General features: G+C 40.9%; 1 long non-coding RNA gene across 1 annotated transcript; it reads left to right on the plus strand.

The window, feature by feature from the left end:
• Window positions 1–17,242: 17,242 nt before the first annotated feature.
• LOC121030547 (uncharacterized) lies at window positions 17,243–19,341 on the plus strand. Its single transcript, XR_005790292.1, has 2 exons — window positions 17,243–17,401; window positions 18,632–19,341. It is a non-coding gene; the product is annotated as an uncharacterized LOC121030547 (long non-coding RNA).
• The last annotated feature ends 324 nt before the right edge of the window (window positions 19,342–19,665 follow it).

Consider the following 19,665-nt stretch of genomic DNA (forward strand, 5'->3'; position numbering starts at 1 on the left):
ATATACAATTATATATATATATATCAGAGCTCTAGCTACAAATTATATGCTATATATATAGTGTATATATATAATATATAATATATAATATATAATATATAATATACTATATATATTAATTTAACCAGGCTTTCAAGCAGAATATTGGTTAAAAATCCCAGAAATGTTATACCAGTTTCAGAATTAGTTAACTCCTTAGAAAGTGAAAAGCCTTCCTTGCTTTTAATAAAAACTGCAACATTTCTACCTGGTTACTTTTAACAAATGTTTTTTGTGTTTTTTTTTTTATATCAAATTTTTGCCTACACCTGGACACCCTAAGCAGAAATATAGGATGTTCTTTTTTTTTATTCTGTGAATAATACAAATATTTTTCCTGTTTCAAATCTACTCAACCTGGGAAAAGGTAAAACATTATGGGAGTGTGTGGCTGTGCTTTCTAGTTAGTTTGCACCTTTCCTGAATTTTCCTTGACTTTGTAAACTCTTGAGTTCCAATGACAATCACTGCCTACAGTATTCAATTTTCCTAGAAATCCTGAGTGCACATGAGTTATGAATAAGAAATATTAACATGAAATTATTTTAATTTACTTAATAGGAAATAAACTGTCTCCAATGTGCCCGTGGGTAATTTGGCTATGATCTCTATCAGCAAACCCCTTGACCTACCTAATCTGCTATTTTGTTTCTCTCTGGGTTTGCATTGGGATCTTGTGTTTTAGATGAATGTCGGCTTCCCCCCCAGCCCCCCGCCCCAGTTGACTCTAATTCCTTCTCTATCAGCCCTGAAAACATCTTGTTGGGGGTCAGTAGCTCATTCCTTTTCCAAAACTTCACTCTAATACCCTTAGAATGTACATGACTCATGGGAAAGCCAGGAAAATCGCTTCCAACACTTTTACACTGATTCTGGCCCAGCCTACAGTTTCCTCATGCTATGATCCTTTTGCTTTTTTGCTTTCAAAATCCACAGACTGCAAAACAGCTCCCACCCATTGAAATGACTTTCCTCGCAGATCACCAAAATCTACTCTAATCTTTCCATGTGGGGGAGGTGACTTGATTCCTTTCAGTGTTGGAAACCACCTCTCATTTCCCCCATCCACCAGCGGACTTTGCGGACTTTGCGGCCTTTTCAAGATTTTGCTCCAATGCCACAGATCAAGTCCAACCTTCTGTGACATATTCTTGATTTATGGTTGTGGGTTTTCCAAATGATGTTGAGTGTTCAACCCGAATATTTTAAATGAAAACTTGAGACATTTTTTTTTTTTTTTTCAACAGAGCCATAGTCGTGAATCTCTCATGTCTGCTCTCCTGGGTCAGTTTGTCTTACTGGACACAGAGACCTCCTAAAAGCCCACACGGTGTGGGGGGTGAGGGGGGGGGTCTCCACATGATGGTGTGATGCTGCTTTGACACTGCAGCTGGCCAAGTGGTCACTGGTTGATTTACCCAGCAGGAGATTTTGCAAAACTTAATTTGATGAGAGTAAAATAAAACTATGCCTCCCCCCCACCCCCGGAAGCTGTAGTAAAAATGAAGCAATAAATAATTTTGATTATTTTGATTAATTTTGATTAACTAACCCTAAAGAGACAATAGAAGAAACATAAGGTCATTCATTGGTAAGGGTAGTTGCTGGAACCCTACTGAAGCAAATGCCGGTATTGTTCTCAAGGTCAAAGACTAAAAGGCAGTGAAGTTAAACTTGGCTTGTTTCTCCTATGGCATGTGCTGAATGTGGAAATTCAGGGAAGTTTAATCTCTTTTATACACAGATTGAATTATATGGTCATGAGTTTCTGCATTACTAACTAGCTTTAATCCAATGAGAAATAACTTGATAGAGGAGGAATACAGTGCCTGAAACAACCAGAAAACCTGAACAAATTTTTATTCTATGTTGTGGCTGTAAAGAACACTGCAGTATTAAGCAGAATGAGATAAGAATTTTTACCTCTTTCCTTTCTGCTGCTCGATTTGCTACTGAGCCTTCTCTCACTCATAAATGCTGAATAATCTGTGAAGGAATTAGAATGTAAATCAGGCTTATGTAACTGTACCTGTAAGTGCTAAACTTGTTCGAGACTAGATGCAGTTGAGTATTAAGGGGTTTGTTTTTTTCAAAATCTTTTTCCTGATTAAAAGATCAACTCATCCACACACATCCACACACACACACACACACACACATATTGTTAAATTGGTTATTAGATAAATATTCAGGTATGTAATTATTAGATTGTTGTGTATGAGCAAAGAAATGGGAGAAATTGAAAGCACTGAGGTAGTTTCAATGAACTCATAATATTTTATGTATTTTATTACTTAAAATATGTCTCTGAAGGAAGAGAAAGATGAACGAATAAAGTATTGGGGGCACAGCTTCACCTGAAAACCTCATGTGAATTTAGTGCTTTACTGTGTATTTACATCTGTATAATGTCTTATACCTACAGTATCCTTTTAAGAGGAAGAAAAATAATGCCAGTTTTTCTTCCCCAAATCTTTGAGTAACATTAGTTTTCCAGAGAAACATGTTCCGTTTTTATCCAGTAGTTTTGAGTACCGCTGAGCCCACGGGAGTTGCCCTAATTCAAAGGGTCAAAGCTCTGTCAGAACAGTGGACACACCAGGGTACCTATATAAAAATGCCAACTCCTGTGCCTCGCCAAAGTCCAATTAAATCTGAGTCTCTGGGAAAGATTCTTAGCATTGATATTTTTAAAAATCTCCCCAGGTGAATCTAGAATTTGCCCAAGGGTAAGAACCAATGCTATAGGTGGAGGCTTACTACAGCTTGAGGACCAGGGAGGAGGTTATATTAGATATGATCTGTCGTTATACCTTTCTGCACATCAACCTCTCTTTGAACTTTTTTCCCTCATCACTGGGACCCTAGAGTAGCGAACTGATTGCCACGAAGTAGAAACACGGTCTGCAATGAAATCCACGCCTAGTGTGTATAGCCCAATGGGATCCAGCATTCAAGTCACTAATTCTACAGCAGAGAAATAGAACTACTAATTCTAAACACTTTGGGCATGGGTTTTTTTCTCCCTCATGGTAACTTCCTACATCTGAAGAAAATTTTAACGTGATAAATTCCAAATTGTTGAATTTTGAATGTATTTAATAATTATAATTTTTATCAGTTTGACTTTTTAAAACCCCACCAAATTCTCCTGCAATATTTTCAGTATTTGCTGAAGGATGACATCCCCCTTGCCTTAATCATGTGCCAGATTACTCGTAAACCTGGACCATATGCCACTGCAATTTGCTGATGGGCCCAAGCTGTTTTGGTAGATAAAAAATCCAAGGGGATTAGAATGGCTCAATCCTCACTGTGAACAGAGCAACGGCATTAGGGCAGCTCTGTGCTTTCCGCTCTCTCCTTGTCCATGCATTACCTAGTAGTTTCTCTTCGTTCAGGTCACTGGTAACCCCAAACCAGAGATCGCATCAATGCCTGCAAAAGATGTATATTTCACCCTGAGAAGGCTTTCTGTAGCTACGTCGACAGAAACCAAGTTTCAGAGACCCGGATCATGCAAGCAAGGGAGTAAAAATCATTATGTGCAAAAGTAGGAAATATTTCCTCACTTTTGGCTTTAGGATGGTCCTGGGGGGTGGTAAATACTCTAAAATTGATGAGTAACAAAGCATCTTTCTCCTTTATTTGGCTCCTGGTTTCTGCTCGTACAGTTAATGGTGATATTCTCTGTCATTAATATTTGAATGACTACAAGTTTTTCTGTTTATAATAAAGTGAACCTCTATGAACTCACTTCAGAACTCCTCTGAATCTTGAAATCAGAATCAGATGGCTGATTAAATTGTTAAAATTCAAAATGACCTTTGGGAAAATATAATTTTCTGGAAGACAATTTCCCACACTCCCCTTATCCTTTCTTTGCAGGTGAAACTTTCCTCAAATAAGGAGGTCATTGTGATTTATTTCTTGTGTCTTGAAATCCATTTTCTTTTTCTTTTTCTTTTTTTTTTTTTTTTTTATTTTTGGGACAGAGAGAGACAGAGCATGAACGGGGGAGGGGCAGAGAGAGAGACACAGAATCAGAAACAGGCTCCAGGCTCTGAGCCATCAGCCCAGAGCCTGATGCGGGGCTCGAACTCACGGACCGCGAGATTGTGACCTGGCTGAAGTCGGACGCTTAACCGACTGCGCCACCCAGGCGCCCCTTGAAATCCATTTTCTTGATAGCAGCCCTTGTTTTAAACCTCTGACATGGTGTGCTTAAAGATAAAGCAGTAAAGCATTTGGTTTGAAGTATACTGCTAAGAGTGCTTTAAAACAGTAGGAAAATGCTGGTTATTCAGATTTCTAAGTTACCATTAAATAATTTGCATACTAAATAGTTAATAGTCCCAGTAGTGGGGAGTTTTTTTCATTAATCACACATTAATTAATTAGTTCATTGATTTACTAACTTCTTACATTGTCTCTTAATCAAGTTTCTTTTAGTTAAAAGTGACACAAACATAACTCTACCATAAGAAACAAAGGAACTTTTATTATTATTATTATTATTATTATTATTACTATTGCTGTACAAGCAAGACTCAGGTACAAGATTGCAGGATTCCAGCAATGTAACCAAGACTCCCTTTCTCTTGATCTCTTGCTGTTGGGGGGAAAACCACACGTAATAACACTTCTGACATCAGAGGTGTGGGTTGTGGGTTTATTCCCAAACTGCCCAGTTCTCCAACACCAGCTGAGTGTTCACAATTCAATTCAATTCTGACACAATCTCCCTGGAGATAGCATCAGATTCCAGAAGTTAAGGGCTCAATCCCACAAGACTGTCCCCCCTTCAGATACCAGTCACAAGCCCCAGGTTGTCGCCTATATTTCTGACTGCCTAGCTATAAATCAGGGTTCCCACAACCCCCTCTTTGGGTTCAATAAATTTGTTAGAAAAACTCATCAAACTCAAGGAAACATTCACTGATGGTTACTGGATTATTATATAATAAAGAATATGATAAAGGATAAAAATGAACATTCAGATGAAGAGATACACAGGCAGAGGTCCGGAAGGGACCCACGTACGTACAGAAGCTTCTATCCTTATGGAGTTGGGATGAGCCACCCTCCTGGCAGGTGGATGTGTTCACCAAACTGGAAGCTCTCTGAACCTTGTGCTTTAGAGATTACAGGAAGTTACACGGGTTTTAAGAGTTCTGTGTGAGGAATCAGGATCAAAGACTAAATATCAGCAGGAACAAGAGGCAGAGACTAATATATGTATCTTCATGCAGAAGGAGGACACAAAGATAGTGCCCACCTTTCTAAGGTCTCTGGAGAGGATTACAGAGGGTGTTTAAAAGTATGTTGAACTAGCAGCCTGCCCCTCAGGCCACAGCTCTGAAGATAAACTAATAGGCCTTTCTCACAGAAAGACTGGTTTGAGCTGGTTGCTTCTGTACTGGGCCCTGGGGTAGAGTCAGGGTGAGTCTGCATGAACTATTTAGGAACTGTTTCCCAGGGCACTATAGCCTTGTGGGTCTTGTATATGCAAGCTCCATTGACATTCAAAGCTAGATGTTTTGGGATGTGTTCTCTCAGCACAGGTCTTAAAAGTTGGGTACCAAATGTGGGTAAAGCACTTCTTCTCTGAGGAAGCTGGGGGTTATGAGTTCCCACCTGATGGTGGATCACTGCACTGGGGCTGCGGTTTCGGATGAGATTGTGTCTCAGGCTCTCCTACCCATTTTGATGCAGGTTTTTCTCATTCATCTGATATGTATTGTCTGGAGGGAATTTAGGTTTCTCGTGTTTTCCAAATTATCACTTTATCTGCTATGTTTCCATTTTCTCTAGTTATGGAACAGGCTGTAACATAAGGAGAGGTGCAACACCATTGAGGAAGGAACTATATATATTTCTTATTATTTCACACCTGTCTTTGTTGGTCTCATTCTCTCCTACTCTATGTAAACTTTTCCATGTGGCAGGTGATATGTTTATACATAGCCTCAAGTTCATATCCTCCCAATTCAGGGAACTCACAGGAATAAAAAAGTTCCCAAAAGCTTCTGCATGAAAAAATCTAGGGATGGTGGCCCCTGTATGTATACCTGAACTGGTGACCATGACCATTGGATTGATACTGTGAGTAGTCAGGTCAGAGTCATATACCTCACTTTGTACCCAGGTTCCAATAAATGAGTTTTTACTTGGTCTCTTGTCTTTTCCACACTGGTATGGAAGGCAAGGTGTTATGGTAAATGTGCACATAATTAATGTGACCGCTGTGAGATGAGGATTTCAAGTTACTTTCCTAGTGATTTTTGGAATACTCCAAGCTAGTGAAACATATTTTTTAAATTATTATGCTTCTACTGCTGAACTCCATCCCTGAACTGGCCTACAAAGTGAATCCATTTCTAAATTTTTTTTTTGTTCTGAGATCAATTATATCATAAAACCCACAAAAAAATCTCTGCCACATGGAAAATATGTTAAGATAGATTGATTTATAGTGGTCAGAAAATAAAACAACAGAATTTATGATAAATGCCCTGAGTTATAAGAAATGTCTTTCAGCTATCAACTTAAAAAATGTCAAAGTCCCTTTGTGTCAAATGGAAGCTTAGTAATACCAAACTTGTATAAAGATGTATTTACTAGGTTCTGATAGTTAAATAAATAACCACTTAAAAAATTCTTAAAATCTTCAGATCTTAAATAATTCCTATAAAGAGAGTATAAGATGTGGGAAGTGTGAAACCAAAAATGTTTTCACTCATTAGAGATGACCTTATATAATTTCACCACTTCTGAGTTATCAGGGCATCTGTAACTTGTGAAAATGATTTTCATATTTTATTCCCAAATATTATGTATTTTCCATTTATTTTGGAAAACATGTAAACATACAAATGCACATATTGAGGGACATAGCTTCCATATTTAGTTACACCAAGTTGTTAGAATATGAATTAAAAAAATCTATTTGATAAGGCATCCCAACAAAAGCATAACTAAGTATAGCAAAATTCTGTGTCCTTGTTCCTTCACAGAAAAGGTCACCTTTTCAGAGGTGCAACAAACTGGAGCATTGGGATTAGAGAAACGTCAATAGAGTCAAGTACATTTTTCACTTGTGGCCTGAAGGCACAGTTGGGTAAGCATAATTTTTTTTTTAATTCTTAAAAAAACAAAAAGCAAATAGTGAATGGAAGATCAATGTGCTGGTTTAAAGGTTAAGCAGATAGAGAAAGGGAAGTCTGTTTCCAAATCTATTTTCATACAGTCAGTTTTGAGAAGGTCATGAGAGGCAGTATTTTATATAGGTTAGAAACTGCAGACTGATTTTTTAGTATGATTATGCCAGTTGACATCTGTATTGGGTGCTCACATGTCCTGTCTTACATCTTCTTGGGCCATTTTTACTCCAGTTCTTGGTGCAGCAACCAGGGGTGTGAGGCTGTAACATGACAGGACTTTGCCTCAGCTGCACAGCCACATCCGGGCTTCCATGCAGTAGAATGAGGCTGAAATTGAGTCAGCTGGTGCAAGTGCTACAGACACGAGGAAGCAGGAAAAGGCGACCAAGGATAGGATAGGGTGCAACTTTTAATAAGGTGGTCGCTGAAGACCTCACAGGGAAGACAGTACTGCTATGAAGGCCTGAATGGAGTGAGAGAGTGAGCCTTGTGGGCACAGGAAACAGAGTGCAGAAGCTCTAAGGCAGCAGCATTGTTGGAATGCTCACCAGGGCCAAGCGTTCCTTGACAGAAACCAGACAGGCAGAAGAGCAGGAGAAGAGGGGAGAGGATGATGCCAGGATGTAGAGATCCTCACAGGCTTCTCTAAAGATGGTGGTGTGGTCTCTGATGAGCCAGGAATGGAACGGAAAGTTTTAGGAGAAGGGCTGACATGATGTGGCGGGTGTTGAGACTAGAATGCAGAGTGTGTGGGCAAGTGTGGAAGCAGAGACATCTGTTAGGAAACCAGTGTAATAATTCAGTCAAGAGACAATAGCTTTGTGAAAGGTGGAAGCTATAAATGCGGAAGATGAGGTAAGAATCTGGATATATTTAGAAGGTAGCACCAAAAGAATTGGCTGATAGGCCAGATATGAGGAGAGAAATGAAGGATAATTTCAAAGTTTTAATTGAAAGACAGGAGGGAAAACATTGCTATTAACTGAGGTTCCAAAGCCTGACAGTTGTGAAGTTTGGGGGGGGGGGGTCAGGTTTTGGATACAATAAGTTTGAGATACCTACTGGCCATCCAAATGGAAATAGAAATAAGGCAAGAGGGTGGGCACATGCGTCTGAAGTTCAGGAGAAGGTCTGGGATGGTTTGTAAATTTGGGAGTCATCATCCTATAGATGATATTTAAAATCACAAAACCAGATGAATCGCCGAGGTCGTGTGTGCAGAGAGAAAAGAGAGGAGGCCTGAGGGACTGAGCTCTGGGTCATGCCAAGGTGCAGATGTTGGGGACCTAACAAGAAACTTACAAGGGAGCCAGGGAAGGAGTGGACATGGAGGTATAGGGCAACTGGGAGAGTGTGAAATCTTGGCAGCCAGATGGAGAAAGAGTTTGAAGAGTGTCAAACCCTGAAGGGAGGTGAGGGGTAAGGACTGAGAATTAAGCACTGGATTTAGCAATGCAGAAGTCACTGGGGACCTGGAAGAGCCAGTTCAGTACAACGGTGGGGGCAAAACTCAGAGTCAGGGAGAAGAAACTTAAAAACAATGAATACCATGAATGCAAACGACTTCTAAAAGGAAGACCAGACCAGAGTGGACTTAGAGCTGGAGGGGGTCTGTGAGTAGAAGAGAAGGACTCTTTCCTTCTTCTTTTCCTTCCTTTCTTCCTTTCTTTCTTTCTTTCTTCCTCTGGGAGAGATGATAGCATGCATACAAACTGTTGGAAGTTATTTGGTGGACAGGGAAAACGGGAAAAGAGAAAGAATTGCAGGATGACAGGAAGCTTGGAAGACTGCATGTGCAAGAAGGCAGAGAGGTGGCTAGATGTGGTGATGCAAGAAGCTGTGGGGGTTGCATTTCCATTGTTTCTCTTTCCCTGTTGAATAGGAAGCAAGGTCAACGGCTCAAGTGAAGGTGGAAGCAGAAATGTGGGGCATATGAGCATAGAGAAGGAGGTTCCAAATGGTCCTCTAGTTGTGGGGAAGTGGATAGATTAGGGAAATGGATGTGGTTTCCGAGGAAAATCAGGGGCCTGGTACACAGTGGTGCACATTTGACCTTGTGTGCTTTTCCCAGCCGTGTTCAGCCTGGGGGAGGAACAGAGCAATCAGAGTTGAACTTAACCGGGATGAGGTTTTTGTCAGTCCAATAGGCTAAAGTGAGAGATGTGCAAAGGAAGGGAGGGTTACACAAGACAGGATTTCCATGATTGCAATGGTTTTATGCTAGAGAGATTCATGTTTTCTTTCAAATAAGTTTCCTACTGTGACTTCAGCCTTTCTACTAAAGGTAATACCTCTTCTTCATCCTACTTCAGAATTCCAGAATCGTTGTGTTTTCTTTCCTCTCACTCTCCAGTTACCCCAACCACCAAGCAGCAGCATGGTGTCACAGAAGCTACATGTCCCACTGGTGACACTGTCACAGAAGATACATGTGGGAGCAGACCATACACGGAGGGGTTAGAGCAGGGTAAGGCGGGAAAAGCCACTCAGTGTCAGGATATGGAGGTTCTAGAAGGCTGAGTTAAATACTATTCTTAATTAGGCAGGCATCCTCAGAGTGAGCATCTCAGGAGAATCAGGAGGAAGCTGCAGGGTCCTTGGTGAACTAACCTCAGTAATCTGACTTAAGGAGGAACTTCTTTTTGTAAATAAATGTTATTGGAACACAACCACATCCATTTCTTTGCATGTTGTCTATGGCTGTTTTCACACCAACAGCAGAGCTGAGTGATTGCAACAGAAACTATATAGTCGGAAAAGCCTAAAATCATTACTACGTAGCCACTTAATGGAAAAGGTCTGCTAACTCCTTCTCTAAAAAATAAAAGTGTCCTAAGCGAGAGCTTTCAAACTGACCAATCATGGCCTTTGTTGTAGAACGGAACCTCCTAACATGCAATGAAAACCTACAGTATTTATAGAGCACTATCCACAAAAAGATCAAATTTCTCAGTGAGATTAGAGGGAAATTCCTACCCCTCATTTCCCCTCTCCAGAGATATCCCCTAAGACAAGACAAAATACATGAACTGCACCCAGATTTAAACATTAATTTTGGGATGTTTGCCAGACCAGATGGTTAGAAAAGCTAAATACCATTGATTTATTTCTTACCCTTTATGAAGCAACATTAGAGACAATGGACCTTATCAGAACAAATGAGAATAAACAACAGAATGCAGATCAGAGGAGAATTAAGAACAAATGCTATTGGATTTTATTATGCTATAATTAATTTTGTATATAGAAAAGCACTAATTATTAGCAAATTGTAAACTCCACCAACCAAGCTTTAGTTTATAGCAACTGGGCAAGGATGGACTTTTCTGTTTTATGAATGTCACTTTTCCTCGTGTGACACTTTTCCATCATTTCCGGTACCCAGAGGATGTTCTCTTGCAAATGCAATTAAATATCCATCAAATACCTTTTGAGCACTCTACACGTTAGCGGCCAGGAACACAGGATCCCTGCAGACAATGTCTCAGTATAGTGGTGATTTGCACCCAGAACTGCAACAATAGTTCTTACTTGTTTTGGATCACAGACCCTCACGAGAATGTGATCAAAGCAGCAAACCCCTTTTTTCGAAAAAACGTGCAAAGGCGCATATAAACAAAATTCTGCATGTGATTTTGAGAGTTTATTTTATTTCCTTAAGGTCATTTGTGAAACTGCATTTGGGGGCTAACCCTGTTTTTAGAATCTTTGTGGTATAGCATGGGCACAACTGAGTAAATGTGCGTGTGTGTGTGTGTGCATGTGGGCGCCCATGAGTATGTACAAATGTCTTAGTTCCTTCAGGAAATTAAGATGGAAACGTATTTTCTTTTTTTTTTTTTTAATTTTTTTTTCAACGTTTTTTATTTATTTTTGGGACAGAGAGAGACAGAGCACGAACAGGGGAGGGGCAGAGAGAGAGGGAGACACAGAATCGGAAGCAGGCTCCAGGCTCTGAGCCATCAGCCCAGAGCCCGACGCGGGGCTCGAACTCCCGGACCGCGAGATCGTGACCTGGCTGAAGTCGGACGCTTAACCGACTGCGCCACCCAGGCGCCCCAAGATGGAAACGTATTTTCTAGGTGGGCGGATTGGTTTGTGCAAAAAGTGATGAGACAGAATTGAGGGAGTTCAGGCAGTTTGGGATGACACTACCATAGGGAGGAAGACTGAGGCCTTGGGAGAAAAGGCTGAGAAGAAACTATAGCTTGGCTCCCACAAGTCTTTGTATATTGTATGAGTACTTACCTCTTTGCCTTGGGGAATCGTACATCCTTAAGGAGCACACACGCCATTGGAACTGGCATCGACCACAGAACACTTAAGGACCTACATTTGCTTGCTCTTGGCTGGTTGTTTATTGCTGAGTTTCTCTTCCTTTTTGTGTGTAAAGTATGTTACTAAACAAGGATATTTATGTGTATCCTTTCATGGTATTTAATTTTGTAGCAGTCTAGATTTTATTTTACCTATTTCACTCACAAAAACACTGAGAGGCAGGGAGATAGCTAACTTGCTCAAGCCCACACAGCTGGGAACCGAACATCCTTTTTTTTTTGACTCTAGTTTCTATCCTTTTCCCTCTAGGCTTACAATACTGAGCCAAATAAAACTTTTTTAAAAGAAGAACTGATCATTTCTGGCTAATGTAGGTATTCCCTTAGGGTAAGTCAGATTATTAATTAAAACCATACTTTTTTTTTTTTTTTGAGTCTGAAACATCTTTTGTTTACTTATTTCCATAGGGTATTTCTTTCTCTTTTTTCTTTTTGTCACAGGATATATTTATATATTTAATTTTTTTAAATGTTTATTTATTTTTAGAGAGAGAGAGAGAGCACGAGCAGGGGAGGGGCAGACAGAGGGAGGCACAGAATCTGAAGCAGGCTCCAGGATCTAAGCTGTCAGCACAGAGCCCAGCGCGGAGCTCAAATTCACAAACCATGAGATCATGACCTGAGCTGAAGTTGGACGCTTAAACAACTGACTGAGCCACCCAAGTGCCCCTATTTTTTTTTAACATTATATTCAAGTTAGTTAATATTCAGTGTGGTCTTGTCTTCAGGAGTAAAACCCAGTGATTTCTCTCTTACATATGACACCCAGTTCTCATCCTGAAATGTGTCCTCCTTAATGCCTGTCACCCATTTAACCCATCCCCCTGTCCAACACCCCTCCATTAACCCTCAGTCTGTTCTATGTATTTAAGAGTTGCTTATGGTTTGCCTCCTCTGTCTCTATCTATCTTATGTTCCCTTCTCTTCTCCTGTGTTCATCTGTTGAGTTTCTCAAGTTGCACATATGAGTGAAATCATATATCTTTCTTTGACTTATTTGGTTAGCATAATACCCTCCAGTTCCATCCACATTGTGGCAAATGGCAAGATTTCATTCTTTTTCATCGCCAAGTAGTAGTATTCCACTGTATATATAAAAACCATACTTTTTAGTAAGTATTTTTATTTAGTAGTTTTATTTAGGCTGAGAATTTTGGAGGGTATGTGTTAGAGATCCTTCACTCGTGCCTACCCTTCCTTTGGTTTTCATTTTAAGAAAGATAAAGCTGGAGAAAGGCTCATAGCTGGGGTTGAAGTGAGCAAACTGGACAGACTAGAAAGGATTGGCAGGGCTAAGACCTGGATTACAAGACCCTGGGAAATCCTCCAAGATAAGAATTCCAAGCAATAAACAAAATGACTGTACAAGATAAAGAGAATTACACATTAGGAATTTTTTAAAATGTGTTCTGCCTTCTCCAGAGGTGGCAAAAATACATAACCACGAAGTGGTGAAGGCACTGGTGGCCCAGGGACAGGGGAAACTACCTATTCACAAATAAAGCCCTCTCCAGTGTCAGGTATGGCTTGAATTCTCCCTGTGAACTTTGCTTTGGGGCATAATGGTTTATTGGCAAAAAGGCTGTCCAAAATTTAAACCTAATGAACACCTGAACTCTTCTTGAAAACTACATGCCAGTTAAAGACCGCAGATTCTGAGGTGATAAACTAAGAAGGGGACAGTGTCTAGTAAATTCGGGTTGTGATAAGCTTTAGACCACTGAGCCATCAGGGAGATCAGGCTTAGGTGTGGCACTTTGACGTCAGATTAGCACAAAGTAAATACTCAAAATTCAACAAAAAATGCAAAGATAATGGTGAAGGACGACGCTAAAGAGGAGGAGGCTTCCGTGGATGAATCTGGCTTGCTTCACGATTGTGCTTAGGGCCTGCTCTGCAGGTCAGACAATAAGATTCATCATGTGGTGAAATAATTTGTAATGAGACCATGAATCGTATTCATAAGCCAAGGGAAAACATTGTCAAAGGCCCCTCCCACTGGTGCATAAATGACAGGGAAGCGTTTCTGGAATGGGGCTTGCTGAGTACTGTTTGTGTGTTCCCCTCTGCAGGACAAGCAGCCTCTAGTCCTGCTAACACACAACCGGTCAAGTCACAGATGTTTATGTGGAAGTTTCTGTGACCTTTCCGGGATGCTCTCCCCTAGCTGGATCCCAAACACAGTCCCATTTCACAGCCTTGCATCATCTAGTAGGAGCCCAGCCAGGTGGAGAGGGAACAGCCTGGGAAGGGATGAACAGGAAGAGCCCCAAGGATTCTACAGTGGGTCCAGAAACCCCTTCGCTGAGTAAACTTGAGGAGCCCAAGGGCACTTTCATCAAGCTGAGAAGAGACAAACCAAATGCAAGTTGAGAGTGTGACCACGTTGAAGGGCAACTGACACTTGTCACAAGGCTAGAAGTTTTGTATGTTTTTTAGCACTTGGTAATATGACAGACATATTTACTAAAGCCTAAGAACAGATGCTCTTGATACAACCATAGGGCGTGAAGTCCCACAGTATCTTCATAACTGAAATACATATTTTTTAAGGTCCTTTCAATTGTTCAGTGTCACTGATCACATTGTGACCTATTTTTTTTTTTAATGTTTATTTTTGCAGGAGAGAGATAGAGCATGAGTGGGGGAGGGGCAGAGAGAGAGGGAGACACAGAGTCTGAAGCAGGCTCCAGGCTCTGAGCTGTCGGCACAGGGCCCGACGCTCGAACCCCCAGACCGTGAGATCGTGACCTGAGCCGAAGTCAGATGCTTAACAGACTGAGCCACTCAGGTGCCTCTCATTTTTGTTTTAAACCTGTTTCTAAAGTGACTCTTCAGTATTGTCGATAGATCCATAATAAGAACTAAAATTATTTTAAGGGAGTATCAGTTATCATTTACTCTTCTCCCATTCCCCTAAACTGAAAGACATGGTCATGACTGCAATTCTCAGAGATAGGAAATGATTTTCCCCTCTATTTTGGTTCTTTGAACGGTTTTCCTTGCTGCTTCATGGTTTCCAAGCTGGCTATTATTGTGGAACCTTTTAATCTCTCTGTGCCTATGGAATTGTGGCTACCAAATGGAGGTGACATCAGAATTTACTGGATACAGTTGTTGGAGAATGAAATGGAATGATAGATGTAAAGTGCTTAGCAAAATGCTGGGACACAGAAAGTGTTCAGTAAGTGCTAACTATGATCGTCTTTATCATCACCATCATTATTCATTTAAATTCAGGTTAGTCAAGGATACAGTAATTTTTAAATGATATATTTTATGTTTGAAGATAGCATATAACTTCTGATTATTAACTTTACATAATTATCACTGCTATCTAATTTGAAAATGCCCCCCAAATTTTTTCAGCACCCTCCACATTTGCTTGGTAAGGGTGTTATATGTACGTAGGAAACATTTTTTAATTATTTTAGATTTTAAAAATAACCAGATTTAATTTTCAGGCATGACAATGTTGAATTTGTGATAAATCTGAAAAGCTGAATGATTAAACTTTGTTGATAATCATTTGCATTATATGTTTTGTCTAATCTTTAAATCTACTATGCCAGCAGAGAGACTGTGATGTTTTAGAATTTGTTTATTCAAAGAAAACATGGAAACATTTGCGTACTGATGTGGAATGCTTAAAAAAATGTGCCACGCAGAGGAAAGTTGGAAGCAATGTCTGTGAACCTCAAACTCATCTTGCTTCTTGCATTTTTAGGGCACCAGATTCCCAAGCTGTGTTGAGAAATGTCCAGAGATGAGTGGAAGTGTTTTGAAATCAGTCTGCCACAACATGGAGACCGCCCTTTGTTTAAAGGCGAGCCAAGCAGTGTCTCTGGACCTTCATGCGCACATCCCAGTGACATAACTGGGAGTGTCAGGTTGAGATCCCTCTAGACTTGGCTACATCATGTGCTGGATTTTTAAAACAACCTAGCTATCAGAATAGTTTCCAGGCTTAGAATCAAATGCAATGGGGATACAATGCCCCCATAAATTAGTTTTCTGAAAGCTTCAAATATACTTTAATTGAGGTGAATCCTGATATAATAAATGAGTTTCCCAGGTTCCTGTGTAGAAATATAATGCCTCCAATTGGGTAACACTATCATGCTTCAGAAATCCCTCCATTCTGGCTTACCATAATGTTAGGTTTCCTAATAATCACTTGTCTTAGACATTCTCTGAAGGCAGATTCTAAGGCAAAGGCTTTTGTGCAGGTAGTACATTTATGAATTGCTGGAAGGCAAGAAGGAAATGATACTGGAAAGCAAGATGTGGAGGATCAAACAGGAAGGAGGAAAAGCCAATTTAGGGATGAGTTACAAGGTTGGCTTGAGTTACAAGTTACAAGGTTACCAGTGGTACTCAAAGCGGTATTCTGTTTTTGTTTTTGTTTTTGTTTTTGTTTTGTTTTTGTTTTTGTTTTGTTTTGTTTTTCTAAAGAGCCTTATGTATGTGTTTCAGAAGTGACTAACTAGGGTATCAAAATGGTGGACACATCTTTTATCTTCTGTCCCCCACTGGTCAAGGGAAACCACATTAATGCTCCTTTGCACTTCTGAATGATGCACAGGTTCTTATATACTTTCCACACAGGTGCATCAAAACCAAAACCAAACAAGGGCACCTGGGTGGCTCAGTCGGTTAAACATCTGACTTCGGCTCAGGTCATGATATCAAGGTTTGTGGGTTCAAGCCTCACGTTGGGCTCTGTGCTGACAGTTCGGAGCCGGGAGCCTGCTTTGGGTTCTGTGTCTCCCTCTCTCTCTGCCCCTCTCCCGCTCATGCTCTGTCTCTGTCTCCCTCTCTTTCTAAAGTAAATAAACGTTAAAAAAAAAAAAAAAAGCAAAATACCCAGGTAGAAACTGAGAGATAGTTACCACAGGCCTCAGTCAAATGTTGTCAGGTTGCCCCTATGGAAAGCTGGGTGAAGCTTTCAAAGAATAAGTCATCACGGCAGTCCTGGAGTAGGATGTGGAGAGGGTTTGAGGCAGAGTTCAAGGCATGTCTACTACAGTCCATCCCTTTTACCTCTCAGTTTCTCTCGTTCCCATGACAGAGTCCCTTTTAAGGTGGTAGGCAAATTTGAGAGGATTTAATAAAAGGTTAGTTGAATGAAGGTTATCCTCACTGCTTGGATGTAAATCCTAAAGCCATAATCAGTATTTTCTTTCCTCCACTATGTATTTTGAATTTCCGTTATATTTGACTAGTAGGAGGGTCTAACTGTGTGCCCAGTGGAGCGACTCGGGACCTTTATCCTGAAGCCTTAGCCACTTGGCCCTTGTTGGGCTGTGGTTGCTGTACCTGCTGATTCTTAGTTACCACTAAGTGCTGAAGCACCAAAAGACATCCCAGGGAGCCTCCTTTTTTTCAGATATATTCCTCCCTGTCCCCAAGGTGTAGCAGCAATACTAACTCCCCCATGGTTAAGGTCAATTTTTATCCCCTGTAGAGTTAACTCTTTGCTTATTGGTTCCCTGGCAAGACGAGCCCAACACAACCAGATGGTAGTTGTACCTCCAGCTACACTAGAATGCTCGCAGTGCACCCTGGGAAATAGAACTAATGATGACGTAATGTAAAGGATGGTGATGAGAAGCATGCATTCTCCAAGTGTGTCACCAGGAGTGATGGTGAGAAGTACCAGCCCCACTTCTACCCTTGGTTCCCACACCTGTATATCCAATGAACTGGGGGCACAGAACCAGAAATGAACCATTCGTTCAGAATACAAACCACATTCTGGAGGACTGCACCTCACAGGATGCTACTTGAGCTGGTGCCTTTGCCAAACCTCTCTACTATATTCTATAGTCCACTTTTCTACTTCAGCTGATATCATACATGGTAAGTCTAAAGGGTTCTGTGGATATGTATCTATTCTTTTGCCTCTTTTGGGGTAAAGTGGGTCTATTCTCAAGATGAAGCAGAGAGGAGAAGGAAAGTATATGACAAATACATGTGCAGTTTTCTATTCAACTTAAATAATGATTTTGTGGTGGACGCAACCTGTTAGGGCAACAAAATTCATTTTGCAAATTATTCAGTGAATCCAAAGTGCCATGCAAAAGTTGTGGTTGTTTACAGTGATCACAGGATAGGGAATTTGGCTAAGAAAGCCATCCAGACTGGTGCAGAGCTGTTTTTTTGATTACAGATAGAGCCAGGCTGATGGCCTGAAGTACATGGGCAGCAAAAGAGAAACAGAAATCCCTTGATGTCTGCTATCTCCTCCTCACTCTCCTTCTTTATGCAACAACTGCCTTAGCTTCAGGTACCTTGAGTACTGTGGGCAATTTAGAAAAAGAAAATACAATTTGAAATTCTGAATTTGCAAGGGACTATAAGAATAATTGATAGTAATGAGTTTAAAAATCAACGTTTGAGGGGTACCTGGGTAGCTCAGTTGGTTGAGTGTCAGACTCTTGATTTCTACTCAGGTCATGATCCCAGGGTCATGGGATTGAGCCCTGCATTGGGCTGTACTGAGCATGGAGCCTGTTTGAAATTCTCTCTCTCTCTCTCTCTCTCTTTCCCACTACCCCTCTCTTCTGCTCTCTATCCCTGTGTCTAAAATGTAAAAAAAGTTTTTTAAAAATCTACTTTTTATTGCCATCTTACTAGCTGCAAAATGTTTTGAACCATGAATTTTTGCAATAGTGCAGCACAGTACATTTTTACACTTTGAATAAAGAATAAACTTCACAAAAGGGGAGCGGGCAGAGTGTGTATACAGGCCATGAGGTAGGCACAGCACAGCACGTGTGAGGGGTCAGGACAGTCAGGAGAGGTAGGCCCGTGCTGCTGGTGGAGCTCAGACATGGCGGCTGTTGTTACCTAAAATCCTCAGCAGCAACTGGGCTGTGAGGGCCATGGAGCAGCTGGAGAAAACAACACCCTGCGTTTAAGAACATTAGCTTCAAGGGGCTGGAAGTAAATATGTTAGATTCCCCCTTTCTGTCTCGATCCCCATGCAGCTTATTACGAAGACGTCTTGGGTTTTGAGCAGTTCTCCACAGTGAAAGGAACTCACCTGGGCACCACAGATGGGCACCTTCTCTGTTCAATTTGCTACAGGGTGTGTCTCCATCTCCCGGCAGCATGAGATGATGGAACCGAATGTTTCAATGACACCCGTGAAAGTGAAAGTGAGGGAAATACGGCATTGGGTACATAAGAGAAATGTGTCGTCCAGTTTCCAGACCAAACAGAAGCTTCTTCTATAGAGTACTCAGAAGAGGAGTCTGCCTTAACTCTGGCCCCAGAGGGAAGAAAGAGCTGCCCACAAGACTGTGACTGCTCACGATATGGAGTCAGACCTCAATGCCAAGGAGCGTGTACTGTGTTTCATCTTATCGTGAATTTCAATAAACATGTATGATACATCTGAAATGTAAAAAGCAATACCTGTTAGTGTGCGGCAACGTTGTACGTGACACCATGCCAATGGTTTATCGTTAGGCAAATCTCTAATGGTAGTGCTGGAGTTGCTCTGTAGACATAAAAGAAAAACCCAGATGTCAATTCTGGTAAGGATGATCAAGGATGGACGAAGTCCAATGCAGTGGAATTGAAATCAAGTGATTGGCTCTTCTCCTCCATGACGGTGCTACATTGCCACTGGTGATAGGCATTCAGTAATGGTAGCAGCTAGATCATTCTGGATGAGAGAGAGCCCATGCTGTATAGCCCATATGTAGTCTTTATCTCTGGCACAATGGCCACATCATTCATAACTCATTGTGTCAGCACCACTCGGCTCAATAAATACGATGATTGACACAAGATGGATCATCTTGTCCAGTGAGTTGTTGATTTCCTTTTCTGTGTTGAATGCTCTTCAGTAGCTATTAATGTAAGCCATGAACGTTTGCATACTCTGTCCACTTCCATTGTTCCATCAACTGGTCTATTCTCCAGACTTTCTTGCCTCTGATTTTTTATTATTGTTCCCTCAGGCACAGGAATCAATGTATACTCATAACTCAACCTTCCCATAACTCAACTATCCCTTCCACACATGGTAAACAATGAACTGTACTGCACACAGTTTTTAACATTGATAGAATCTTCTTAACCACAGTCTTTTGGGGCCACCTCTGAGTGAGGCT

This window comes from Herpailurus yagouaroundi, unplaced genomic scaffold (genome assembly GCF_014898765.1).
Source record: "Herpailurus yagouaroundi ecotype Mexico unplaced genomic scaffold, PumYag 28, whole genome shotgun sequence".
NCBI classification, from domain to species: Eukaryota; Metazoa; Chordata; class Mammalia; order Carnivora; family Felidae; genus Herpailurus; species Herpailurus yagouaroundi.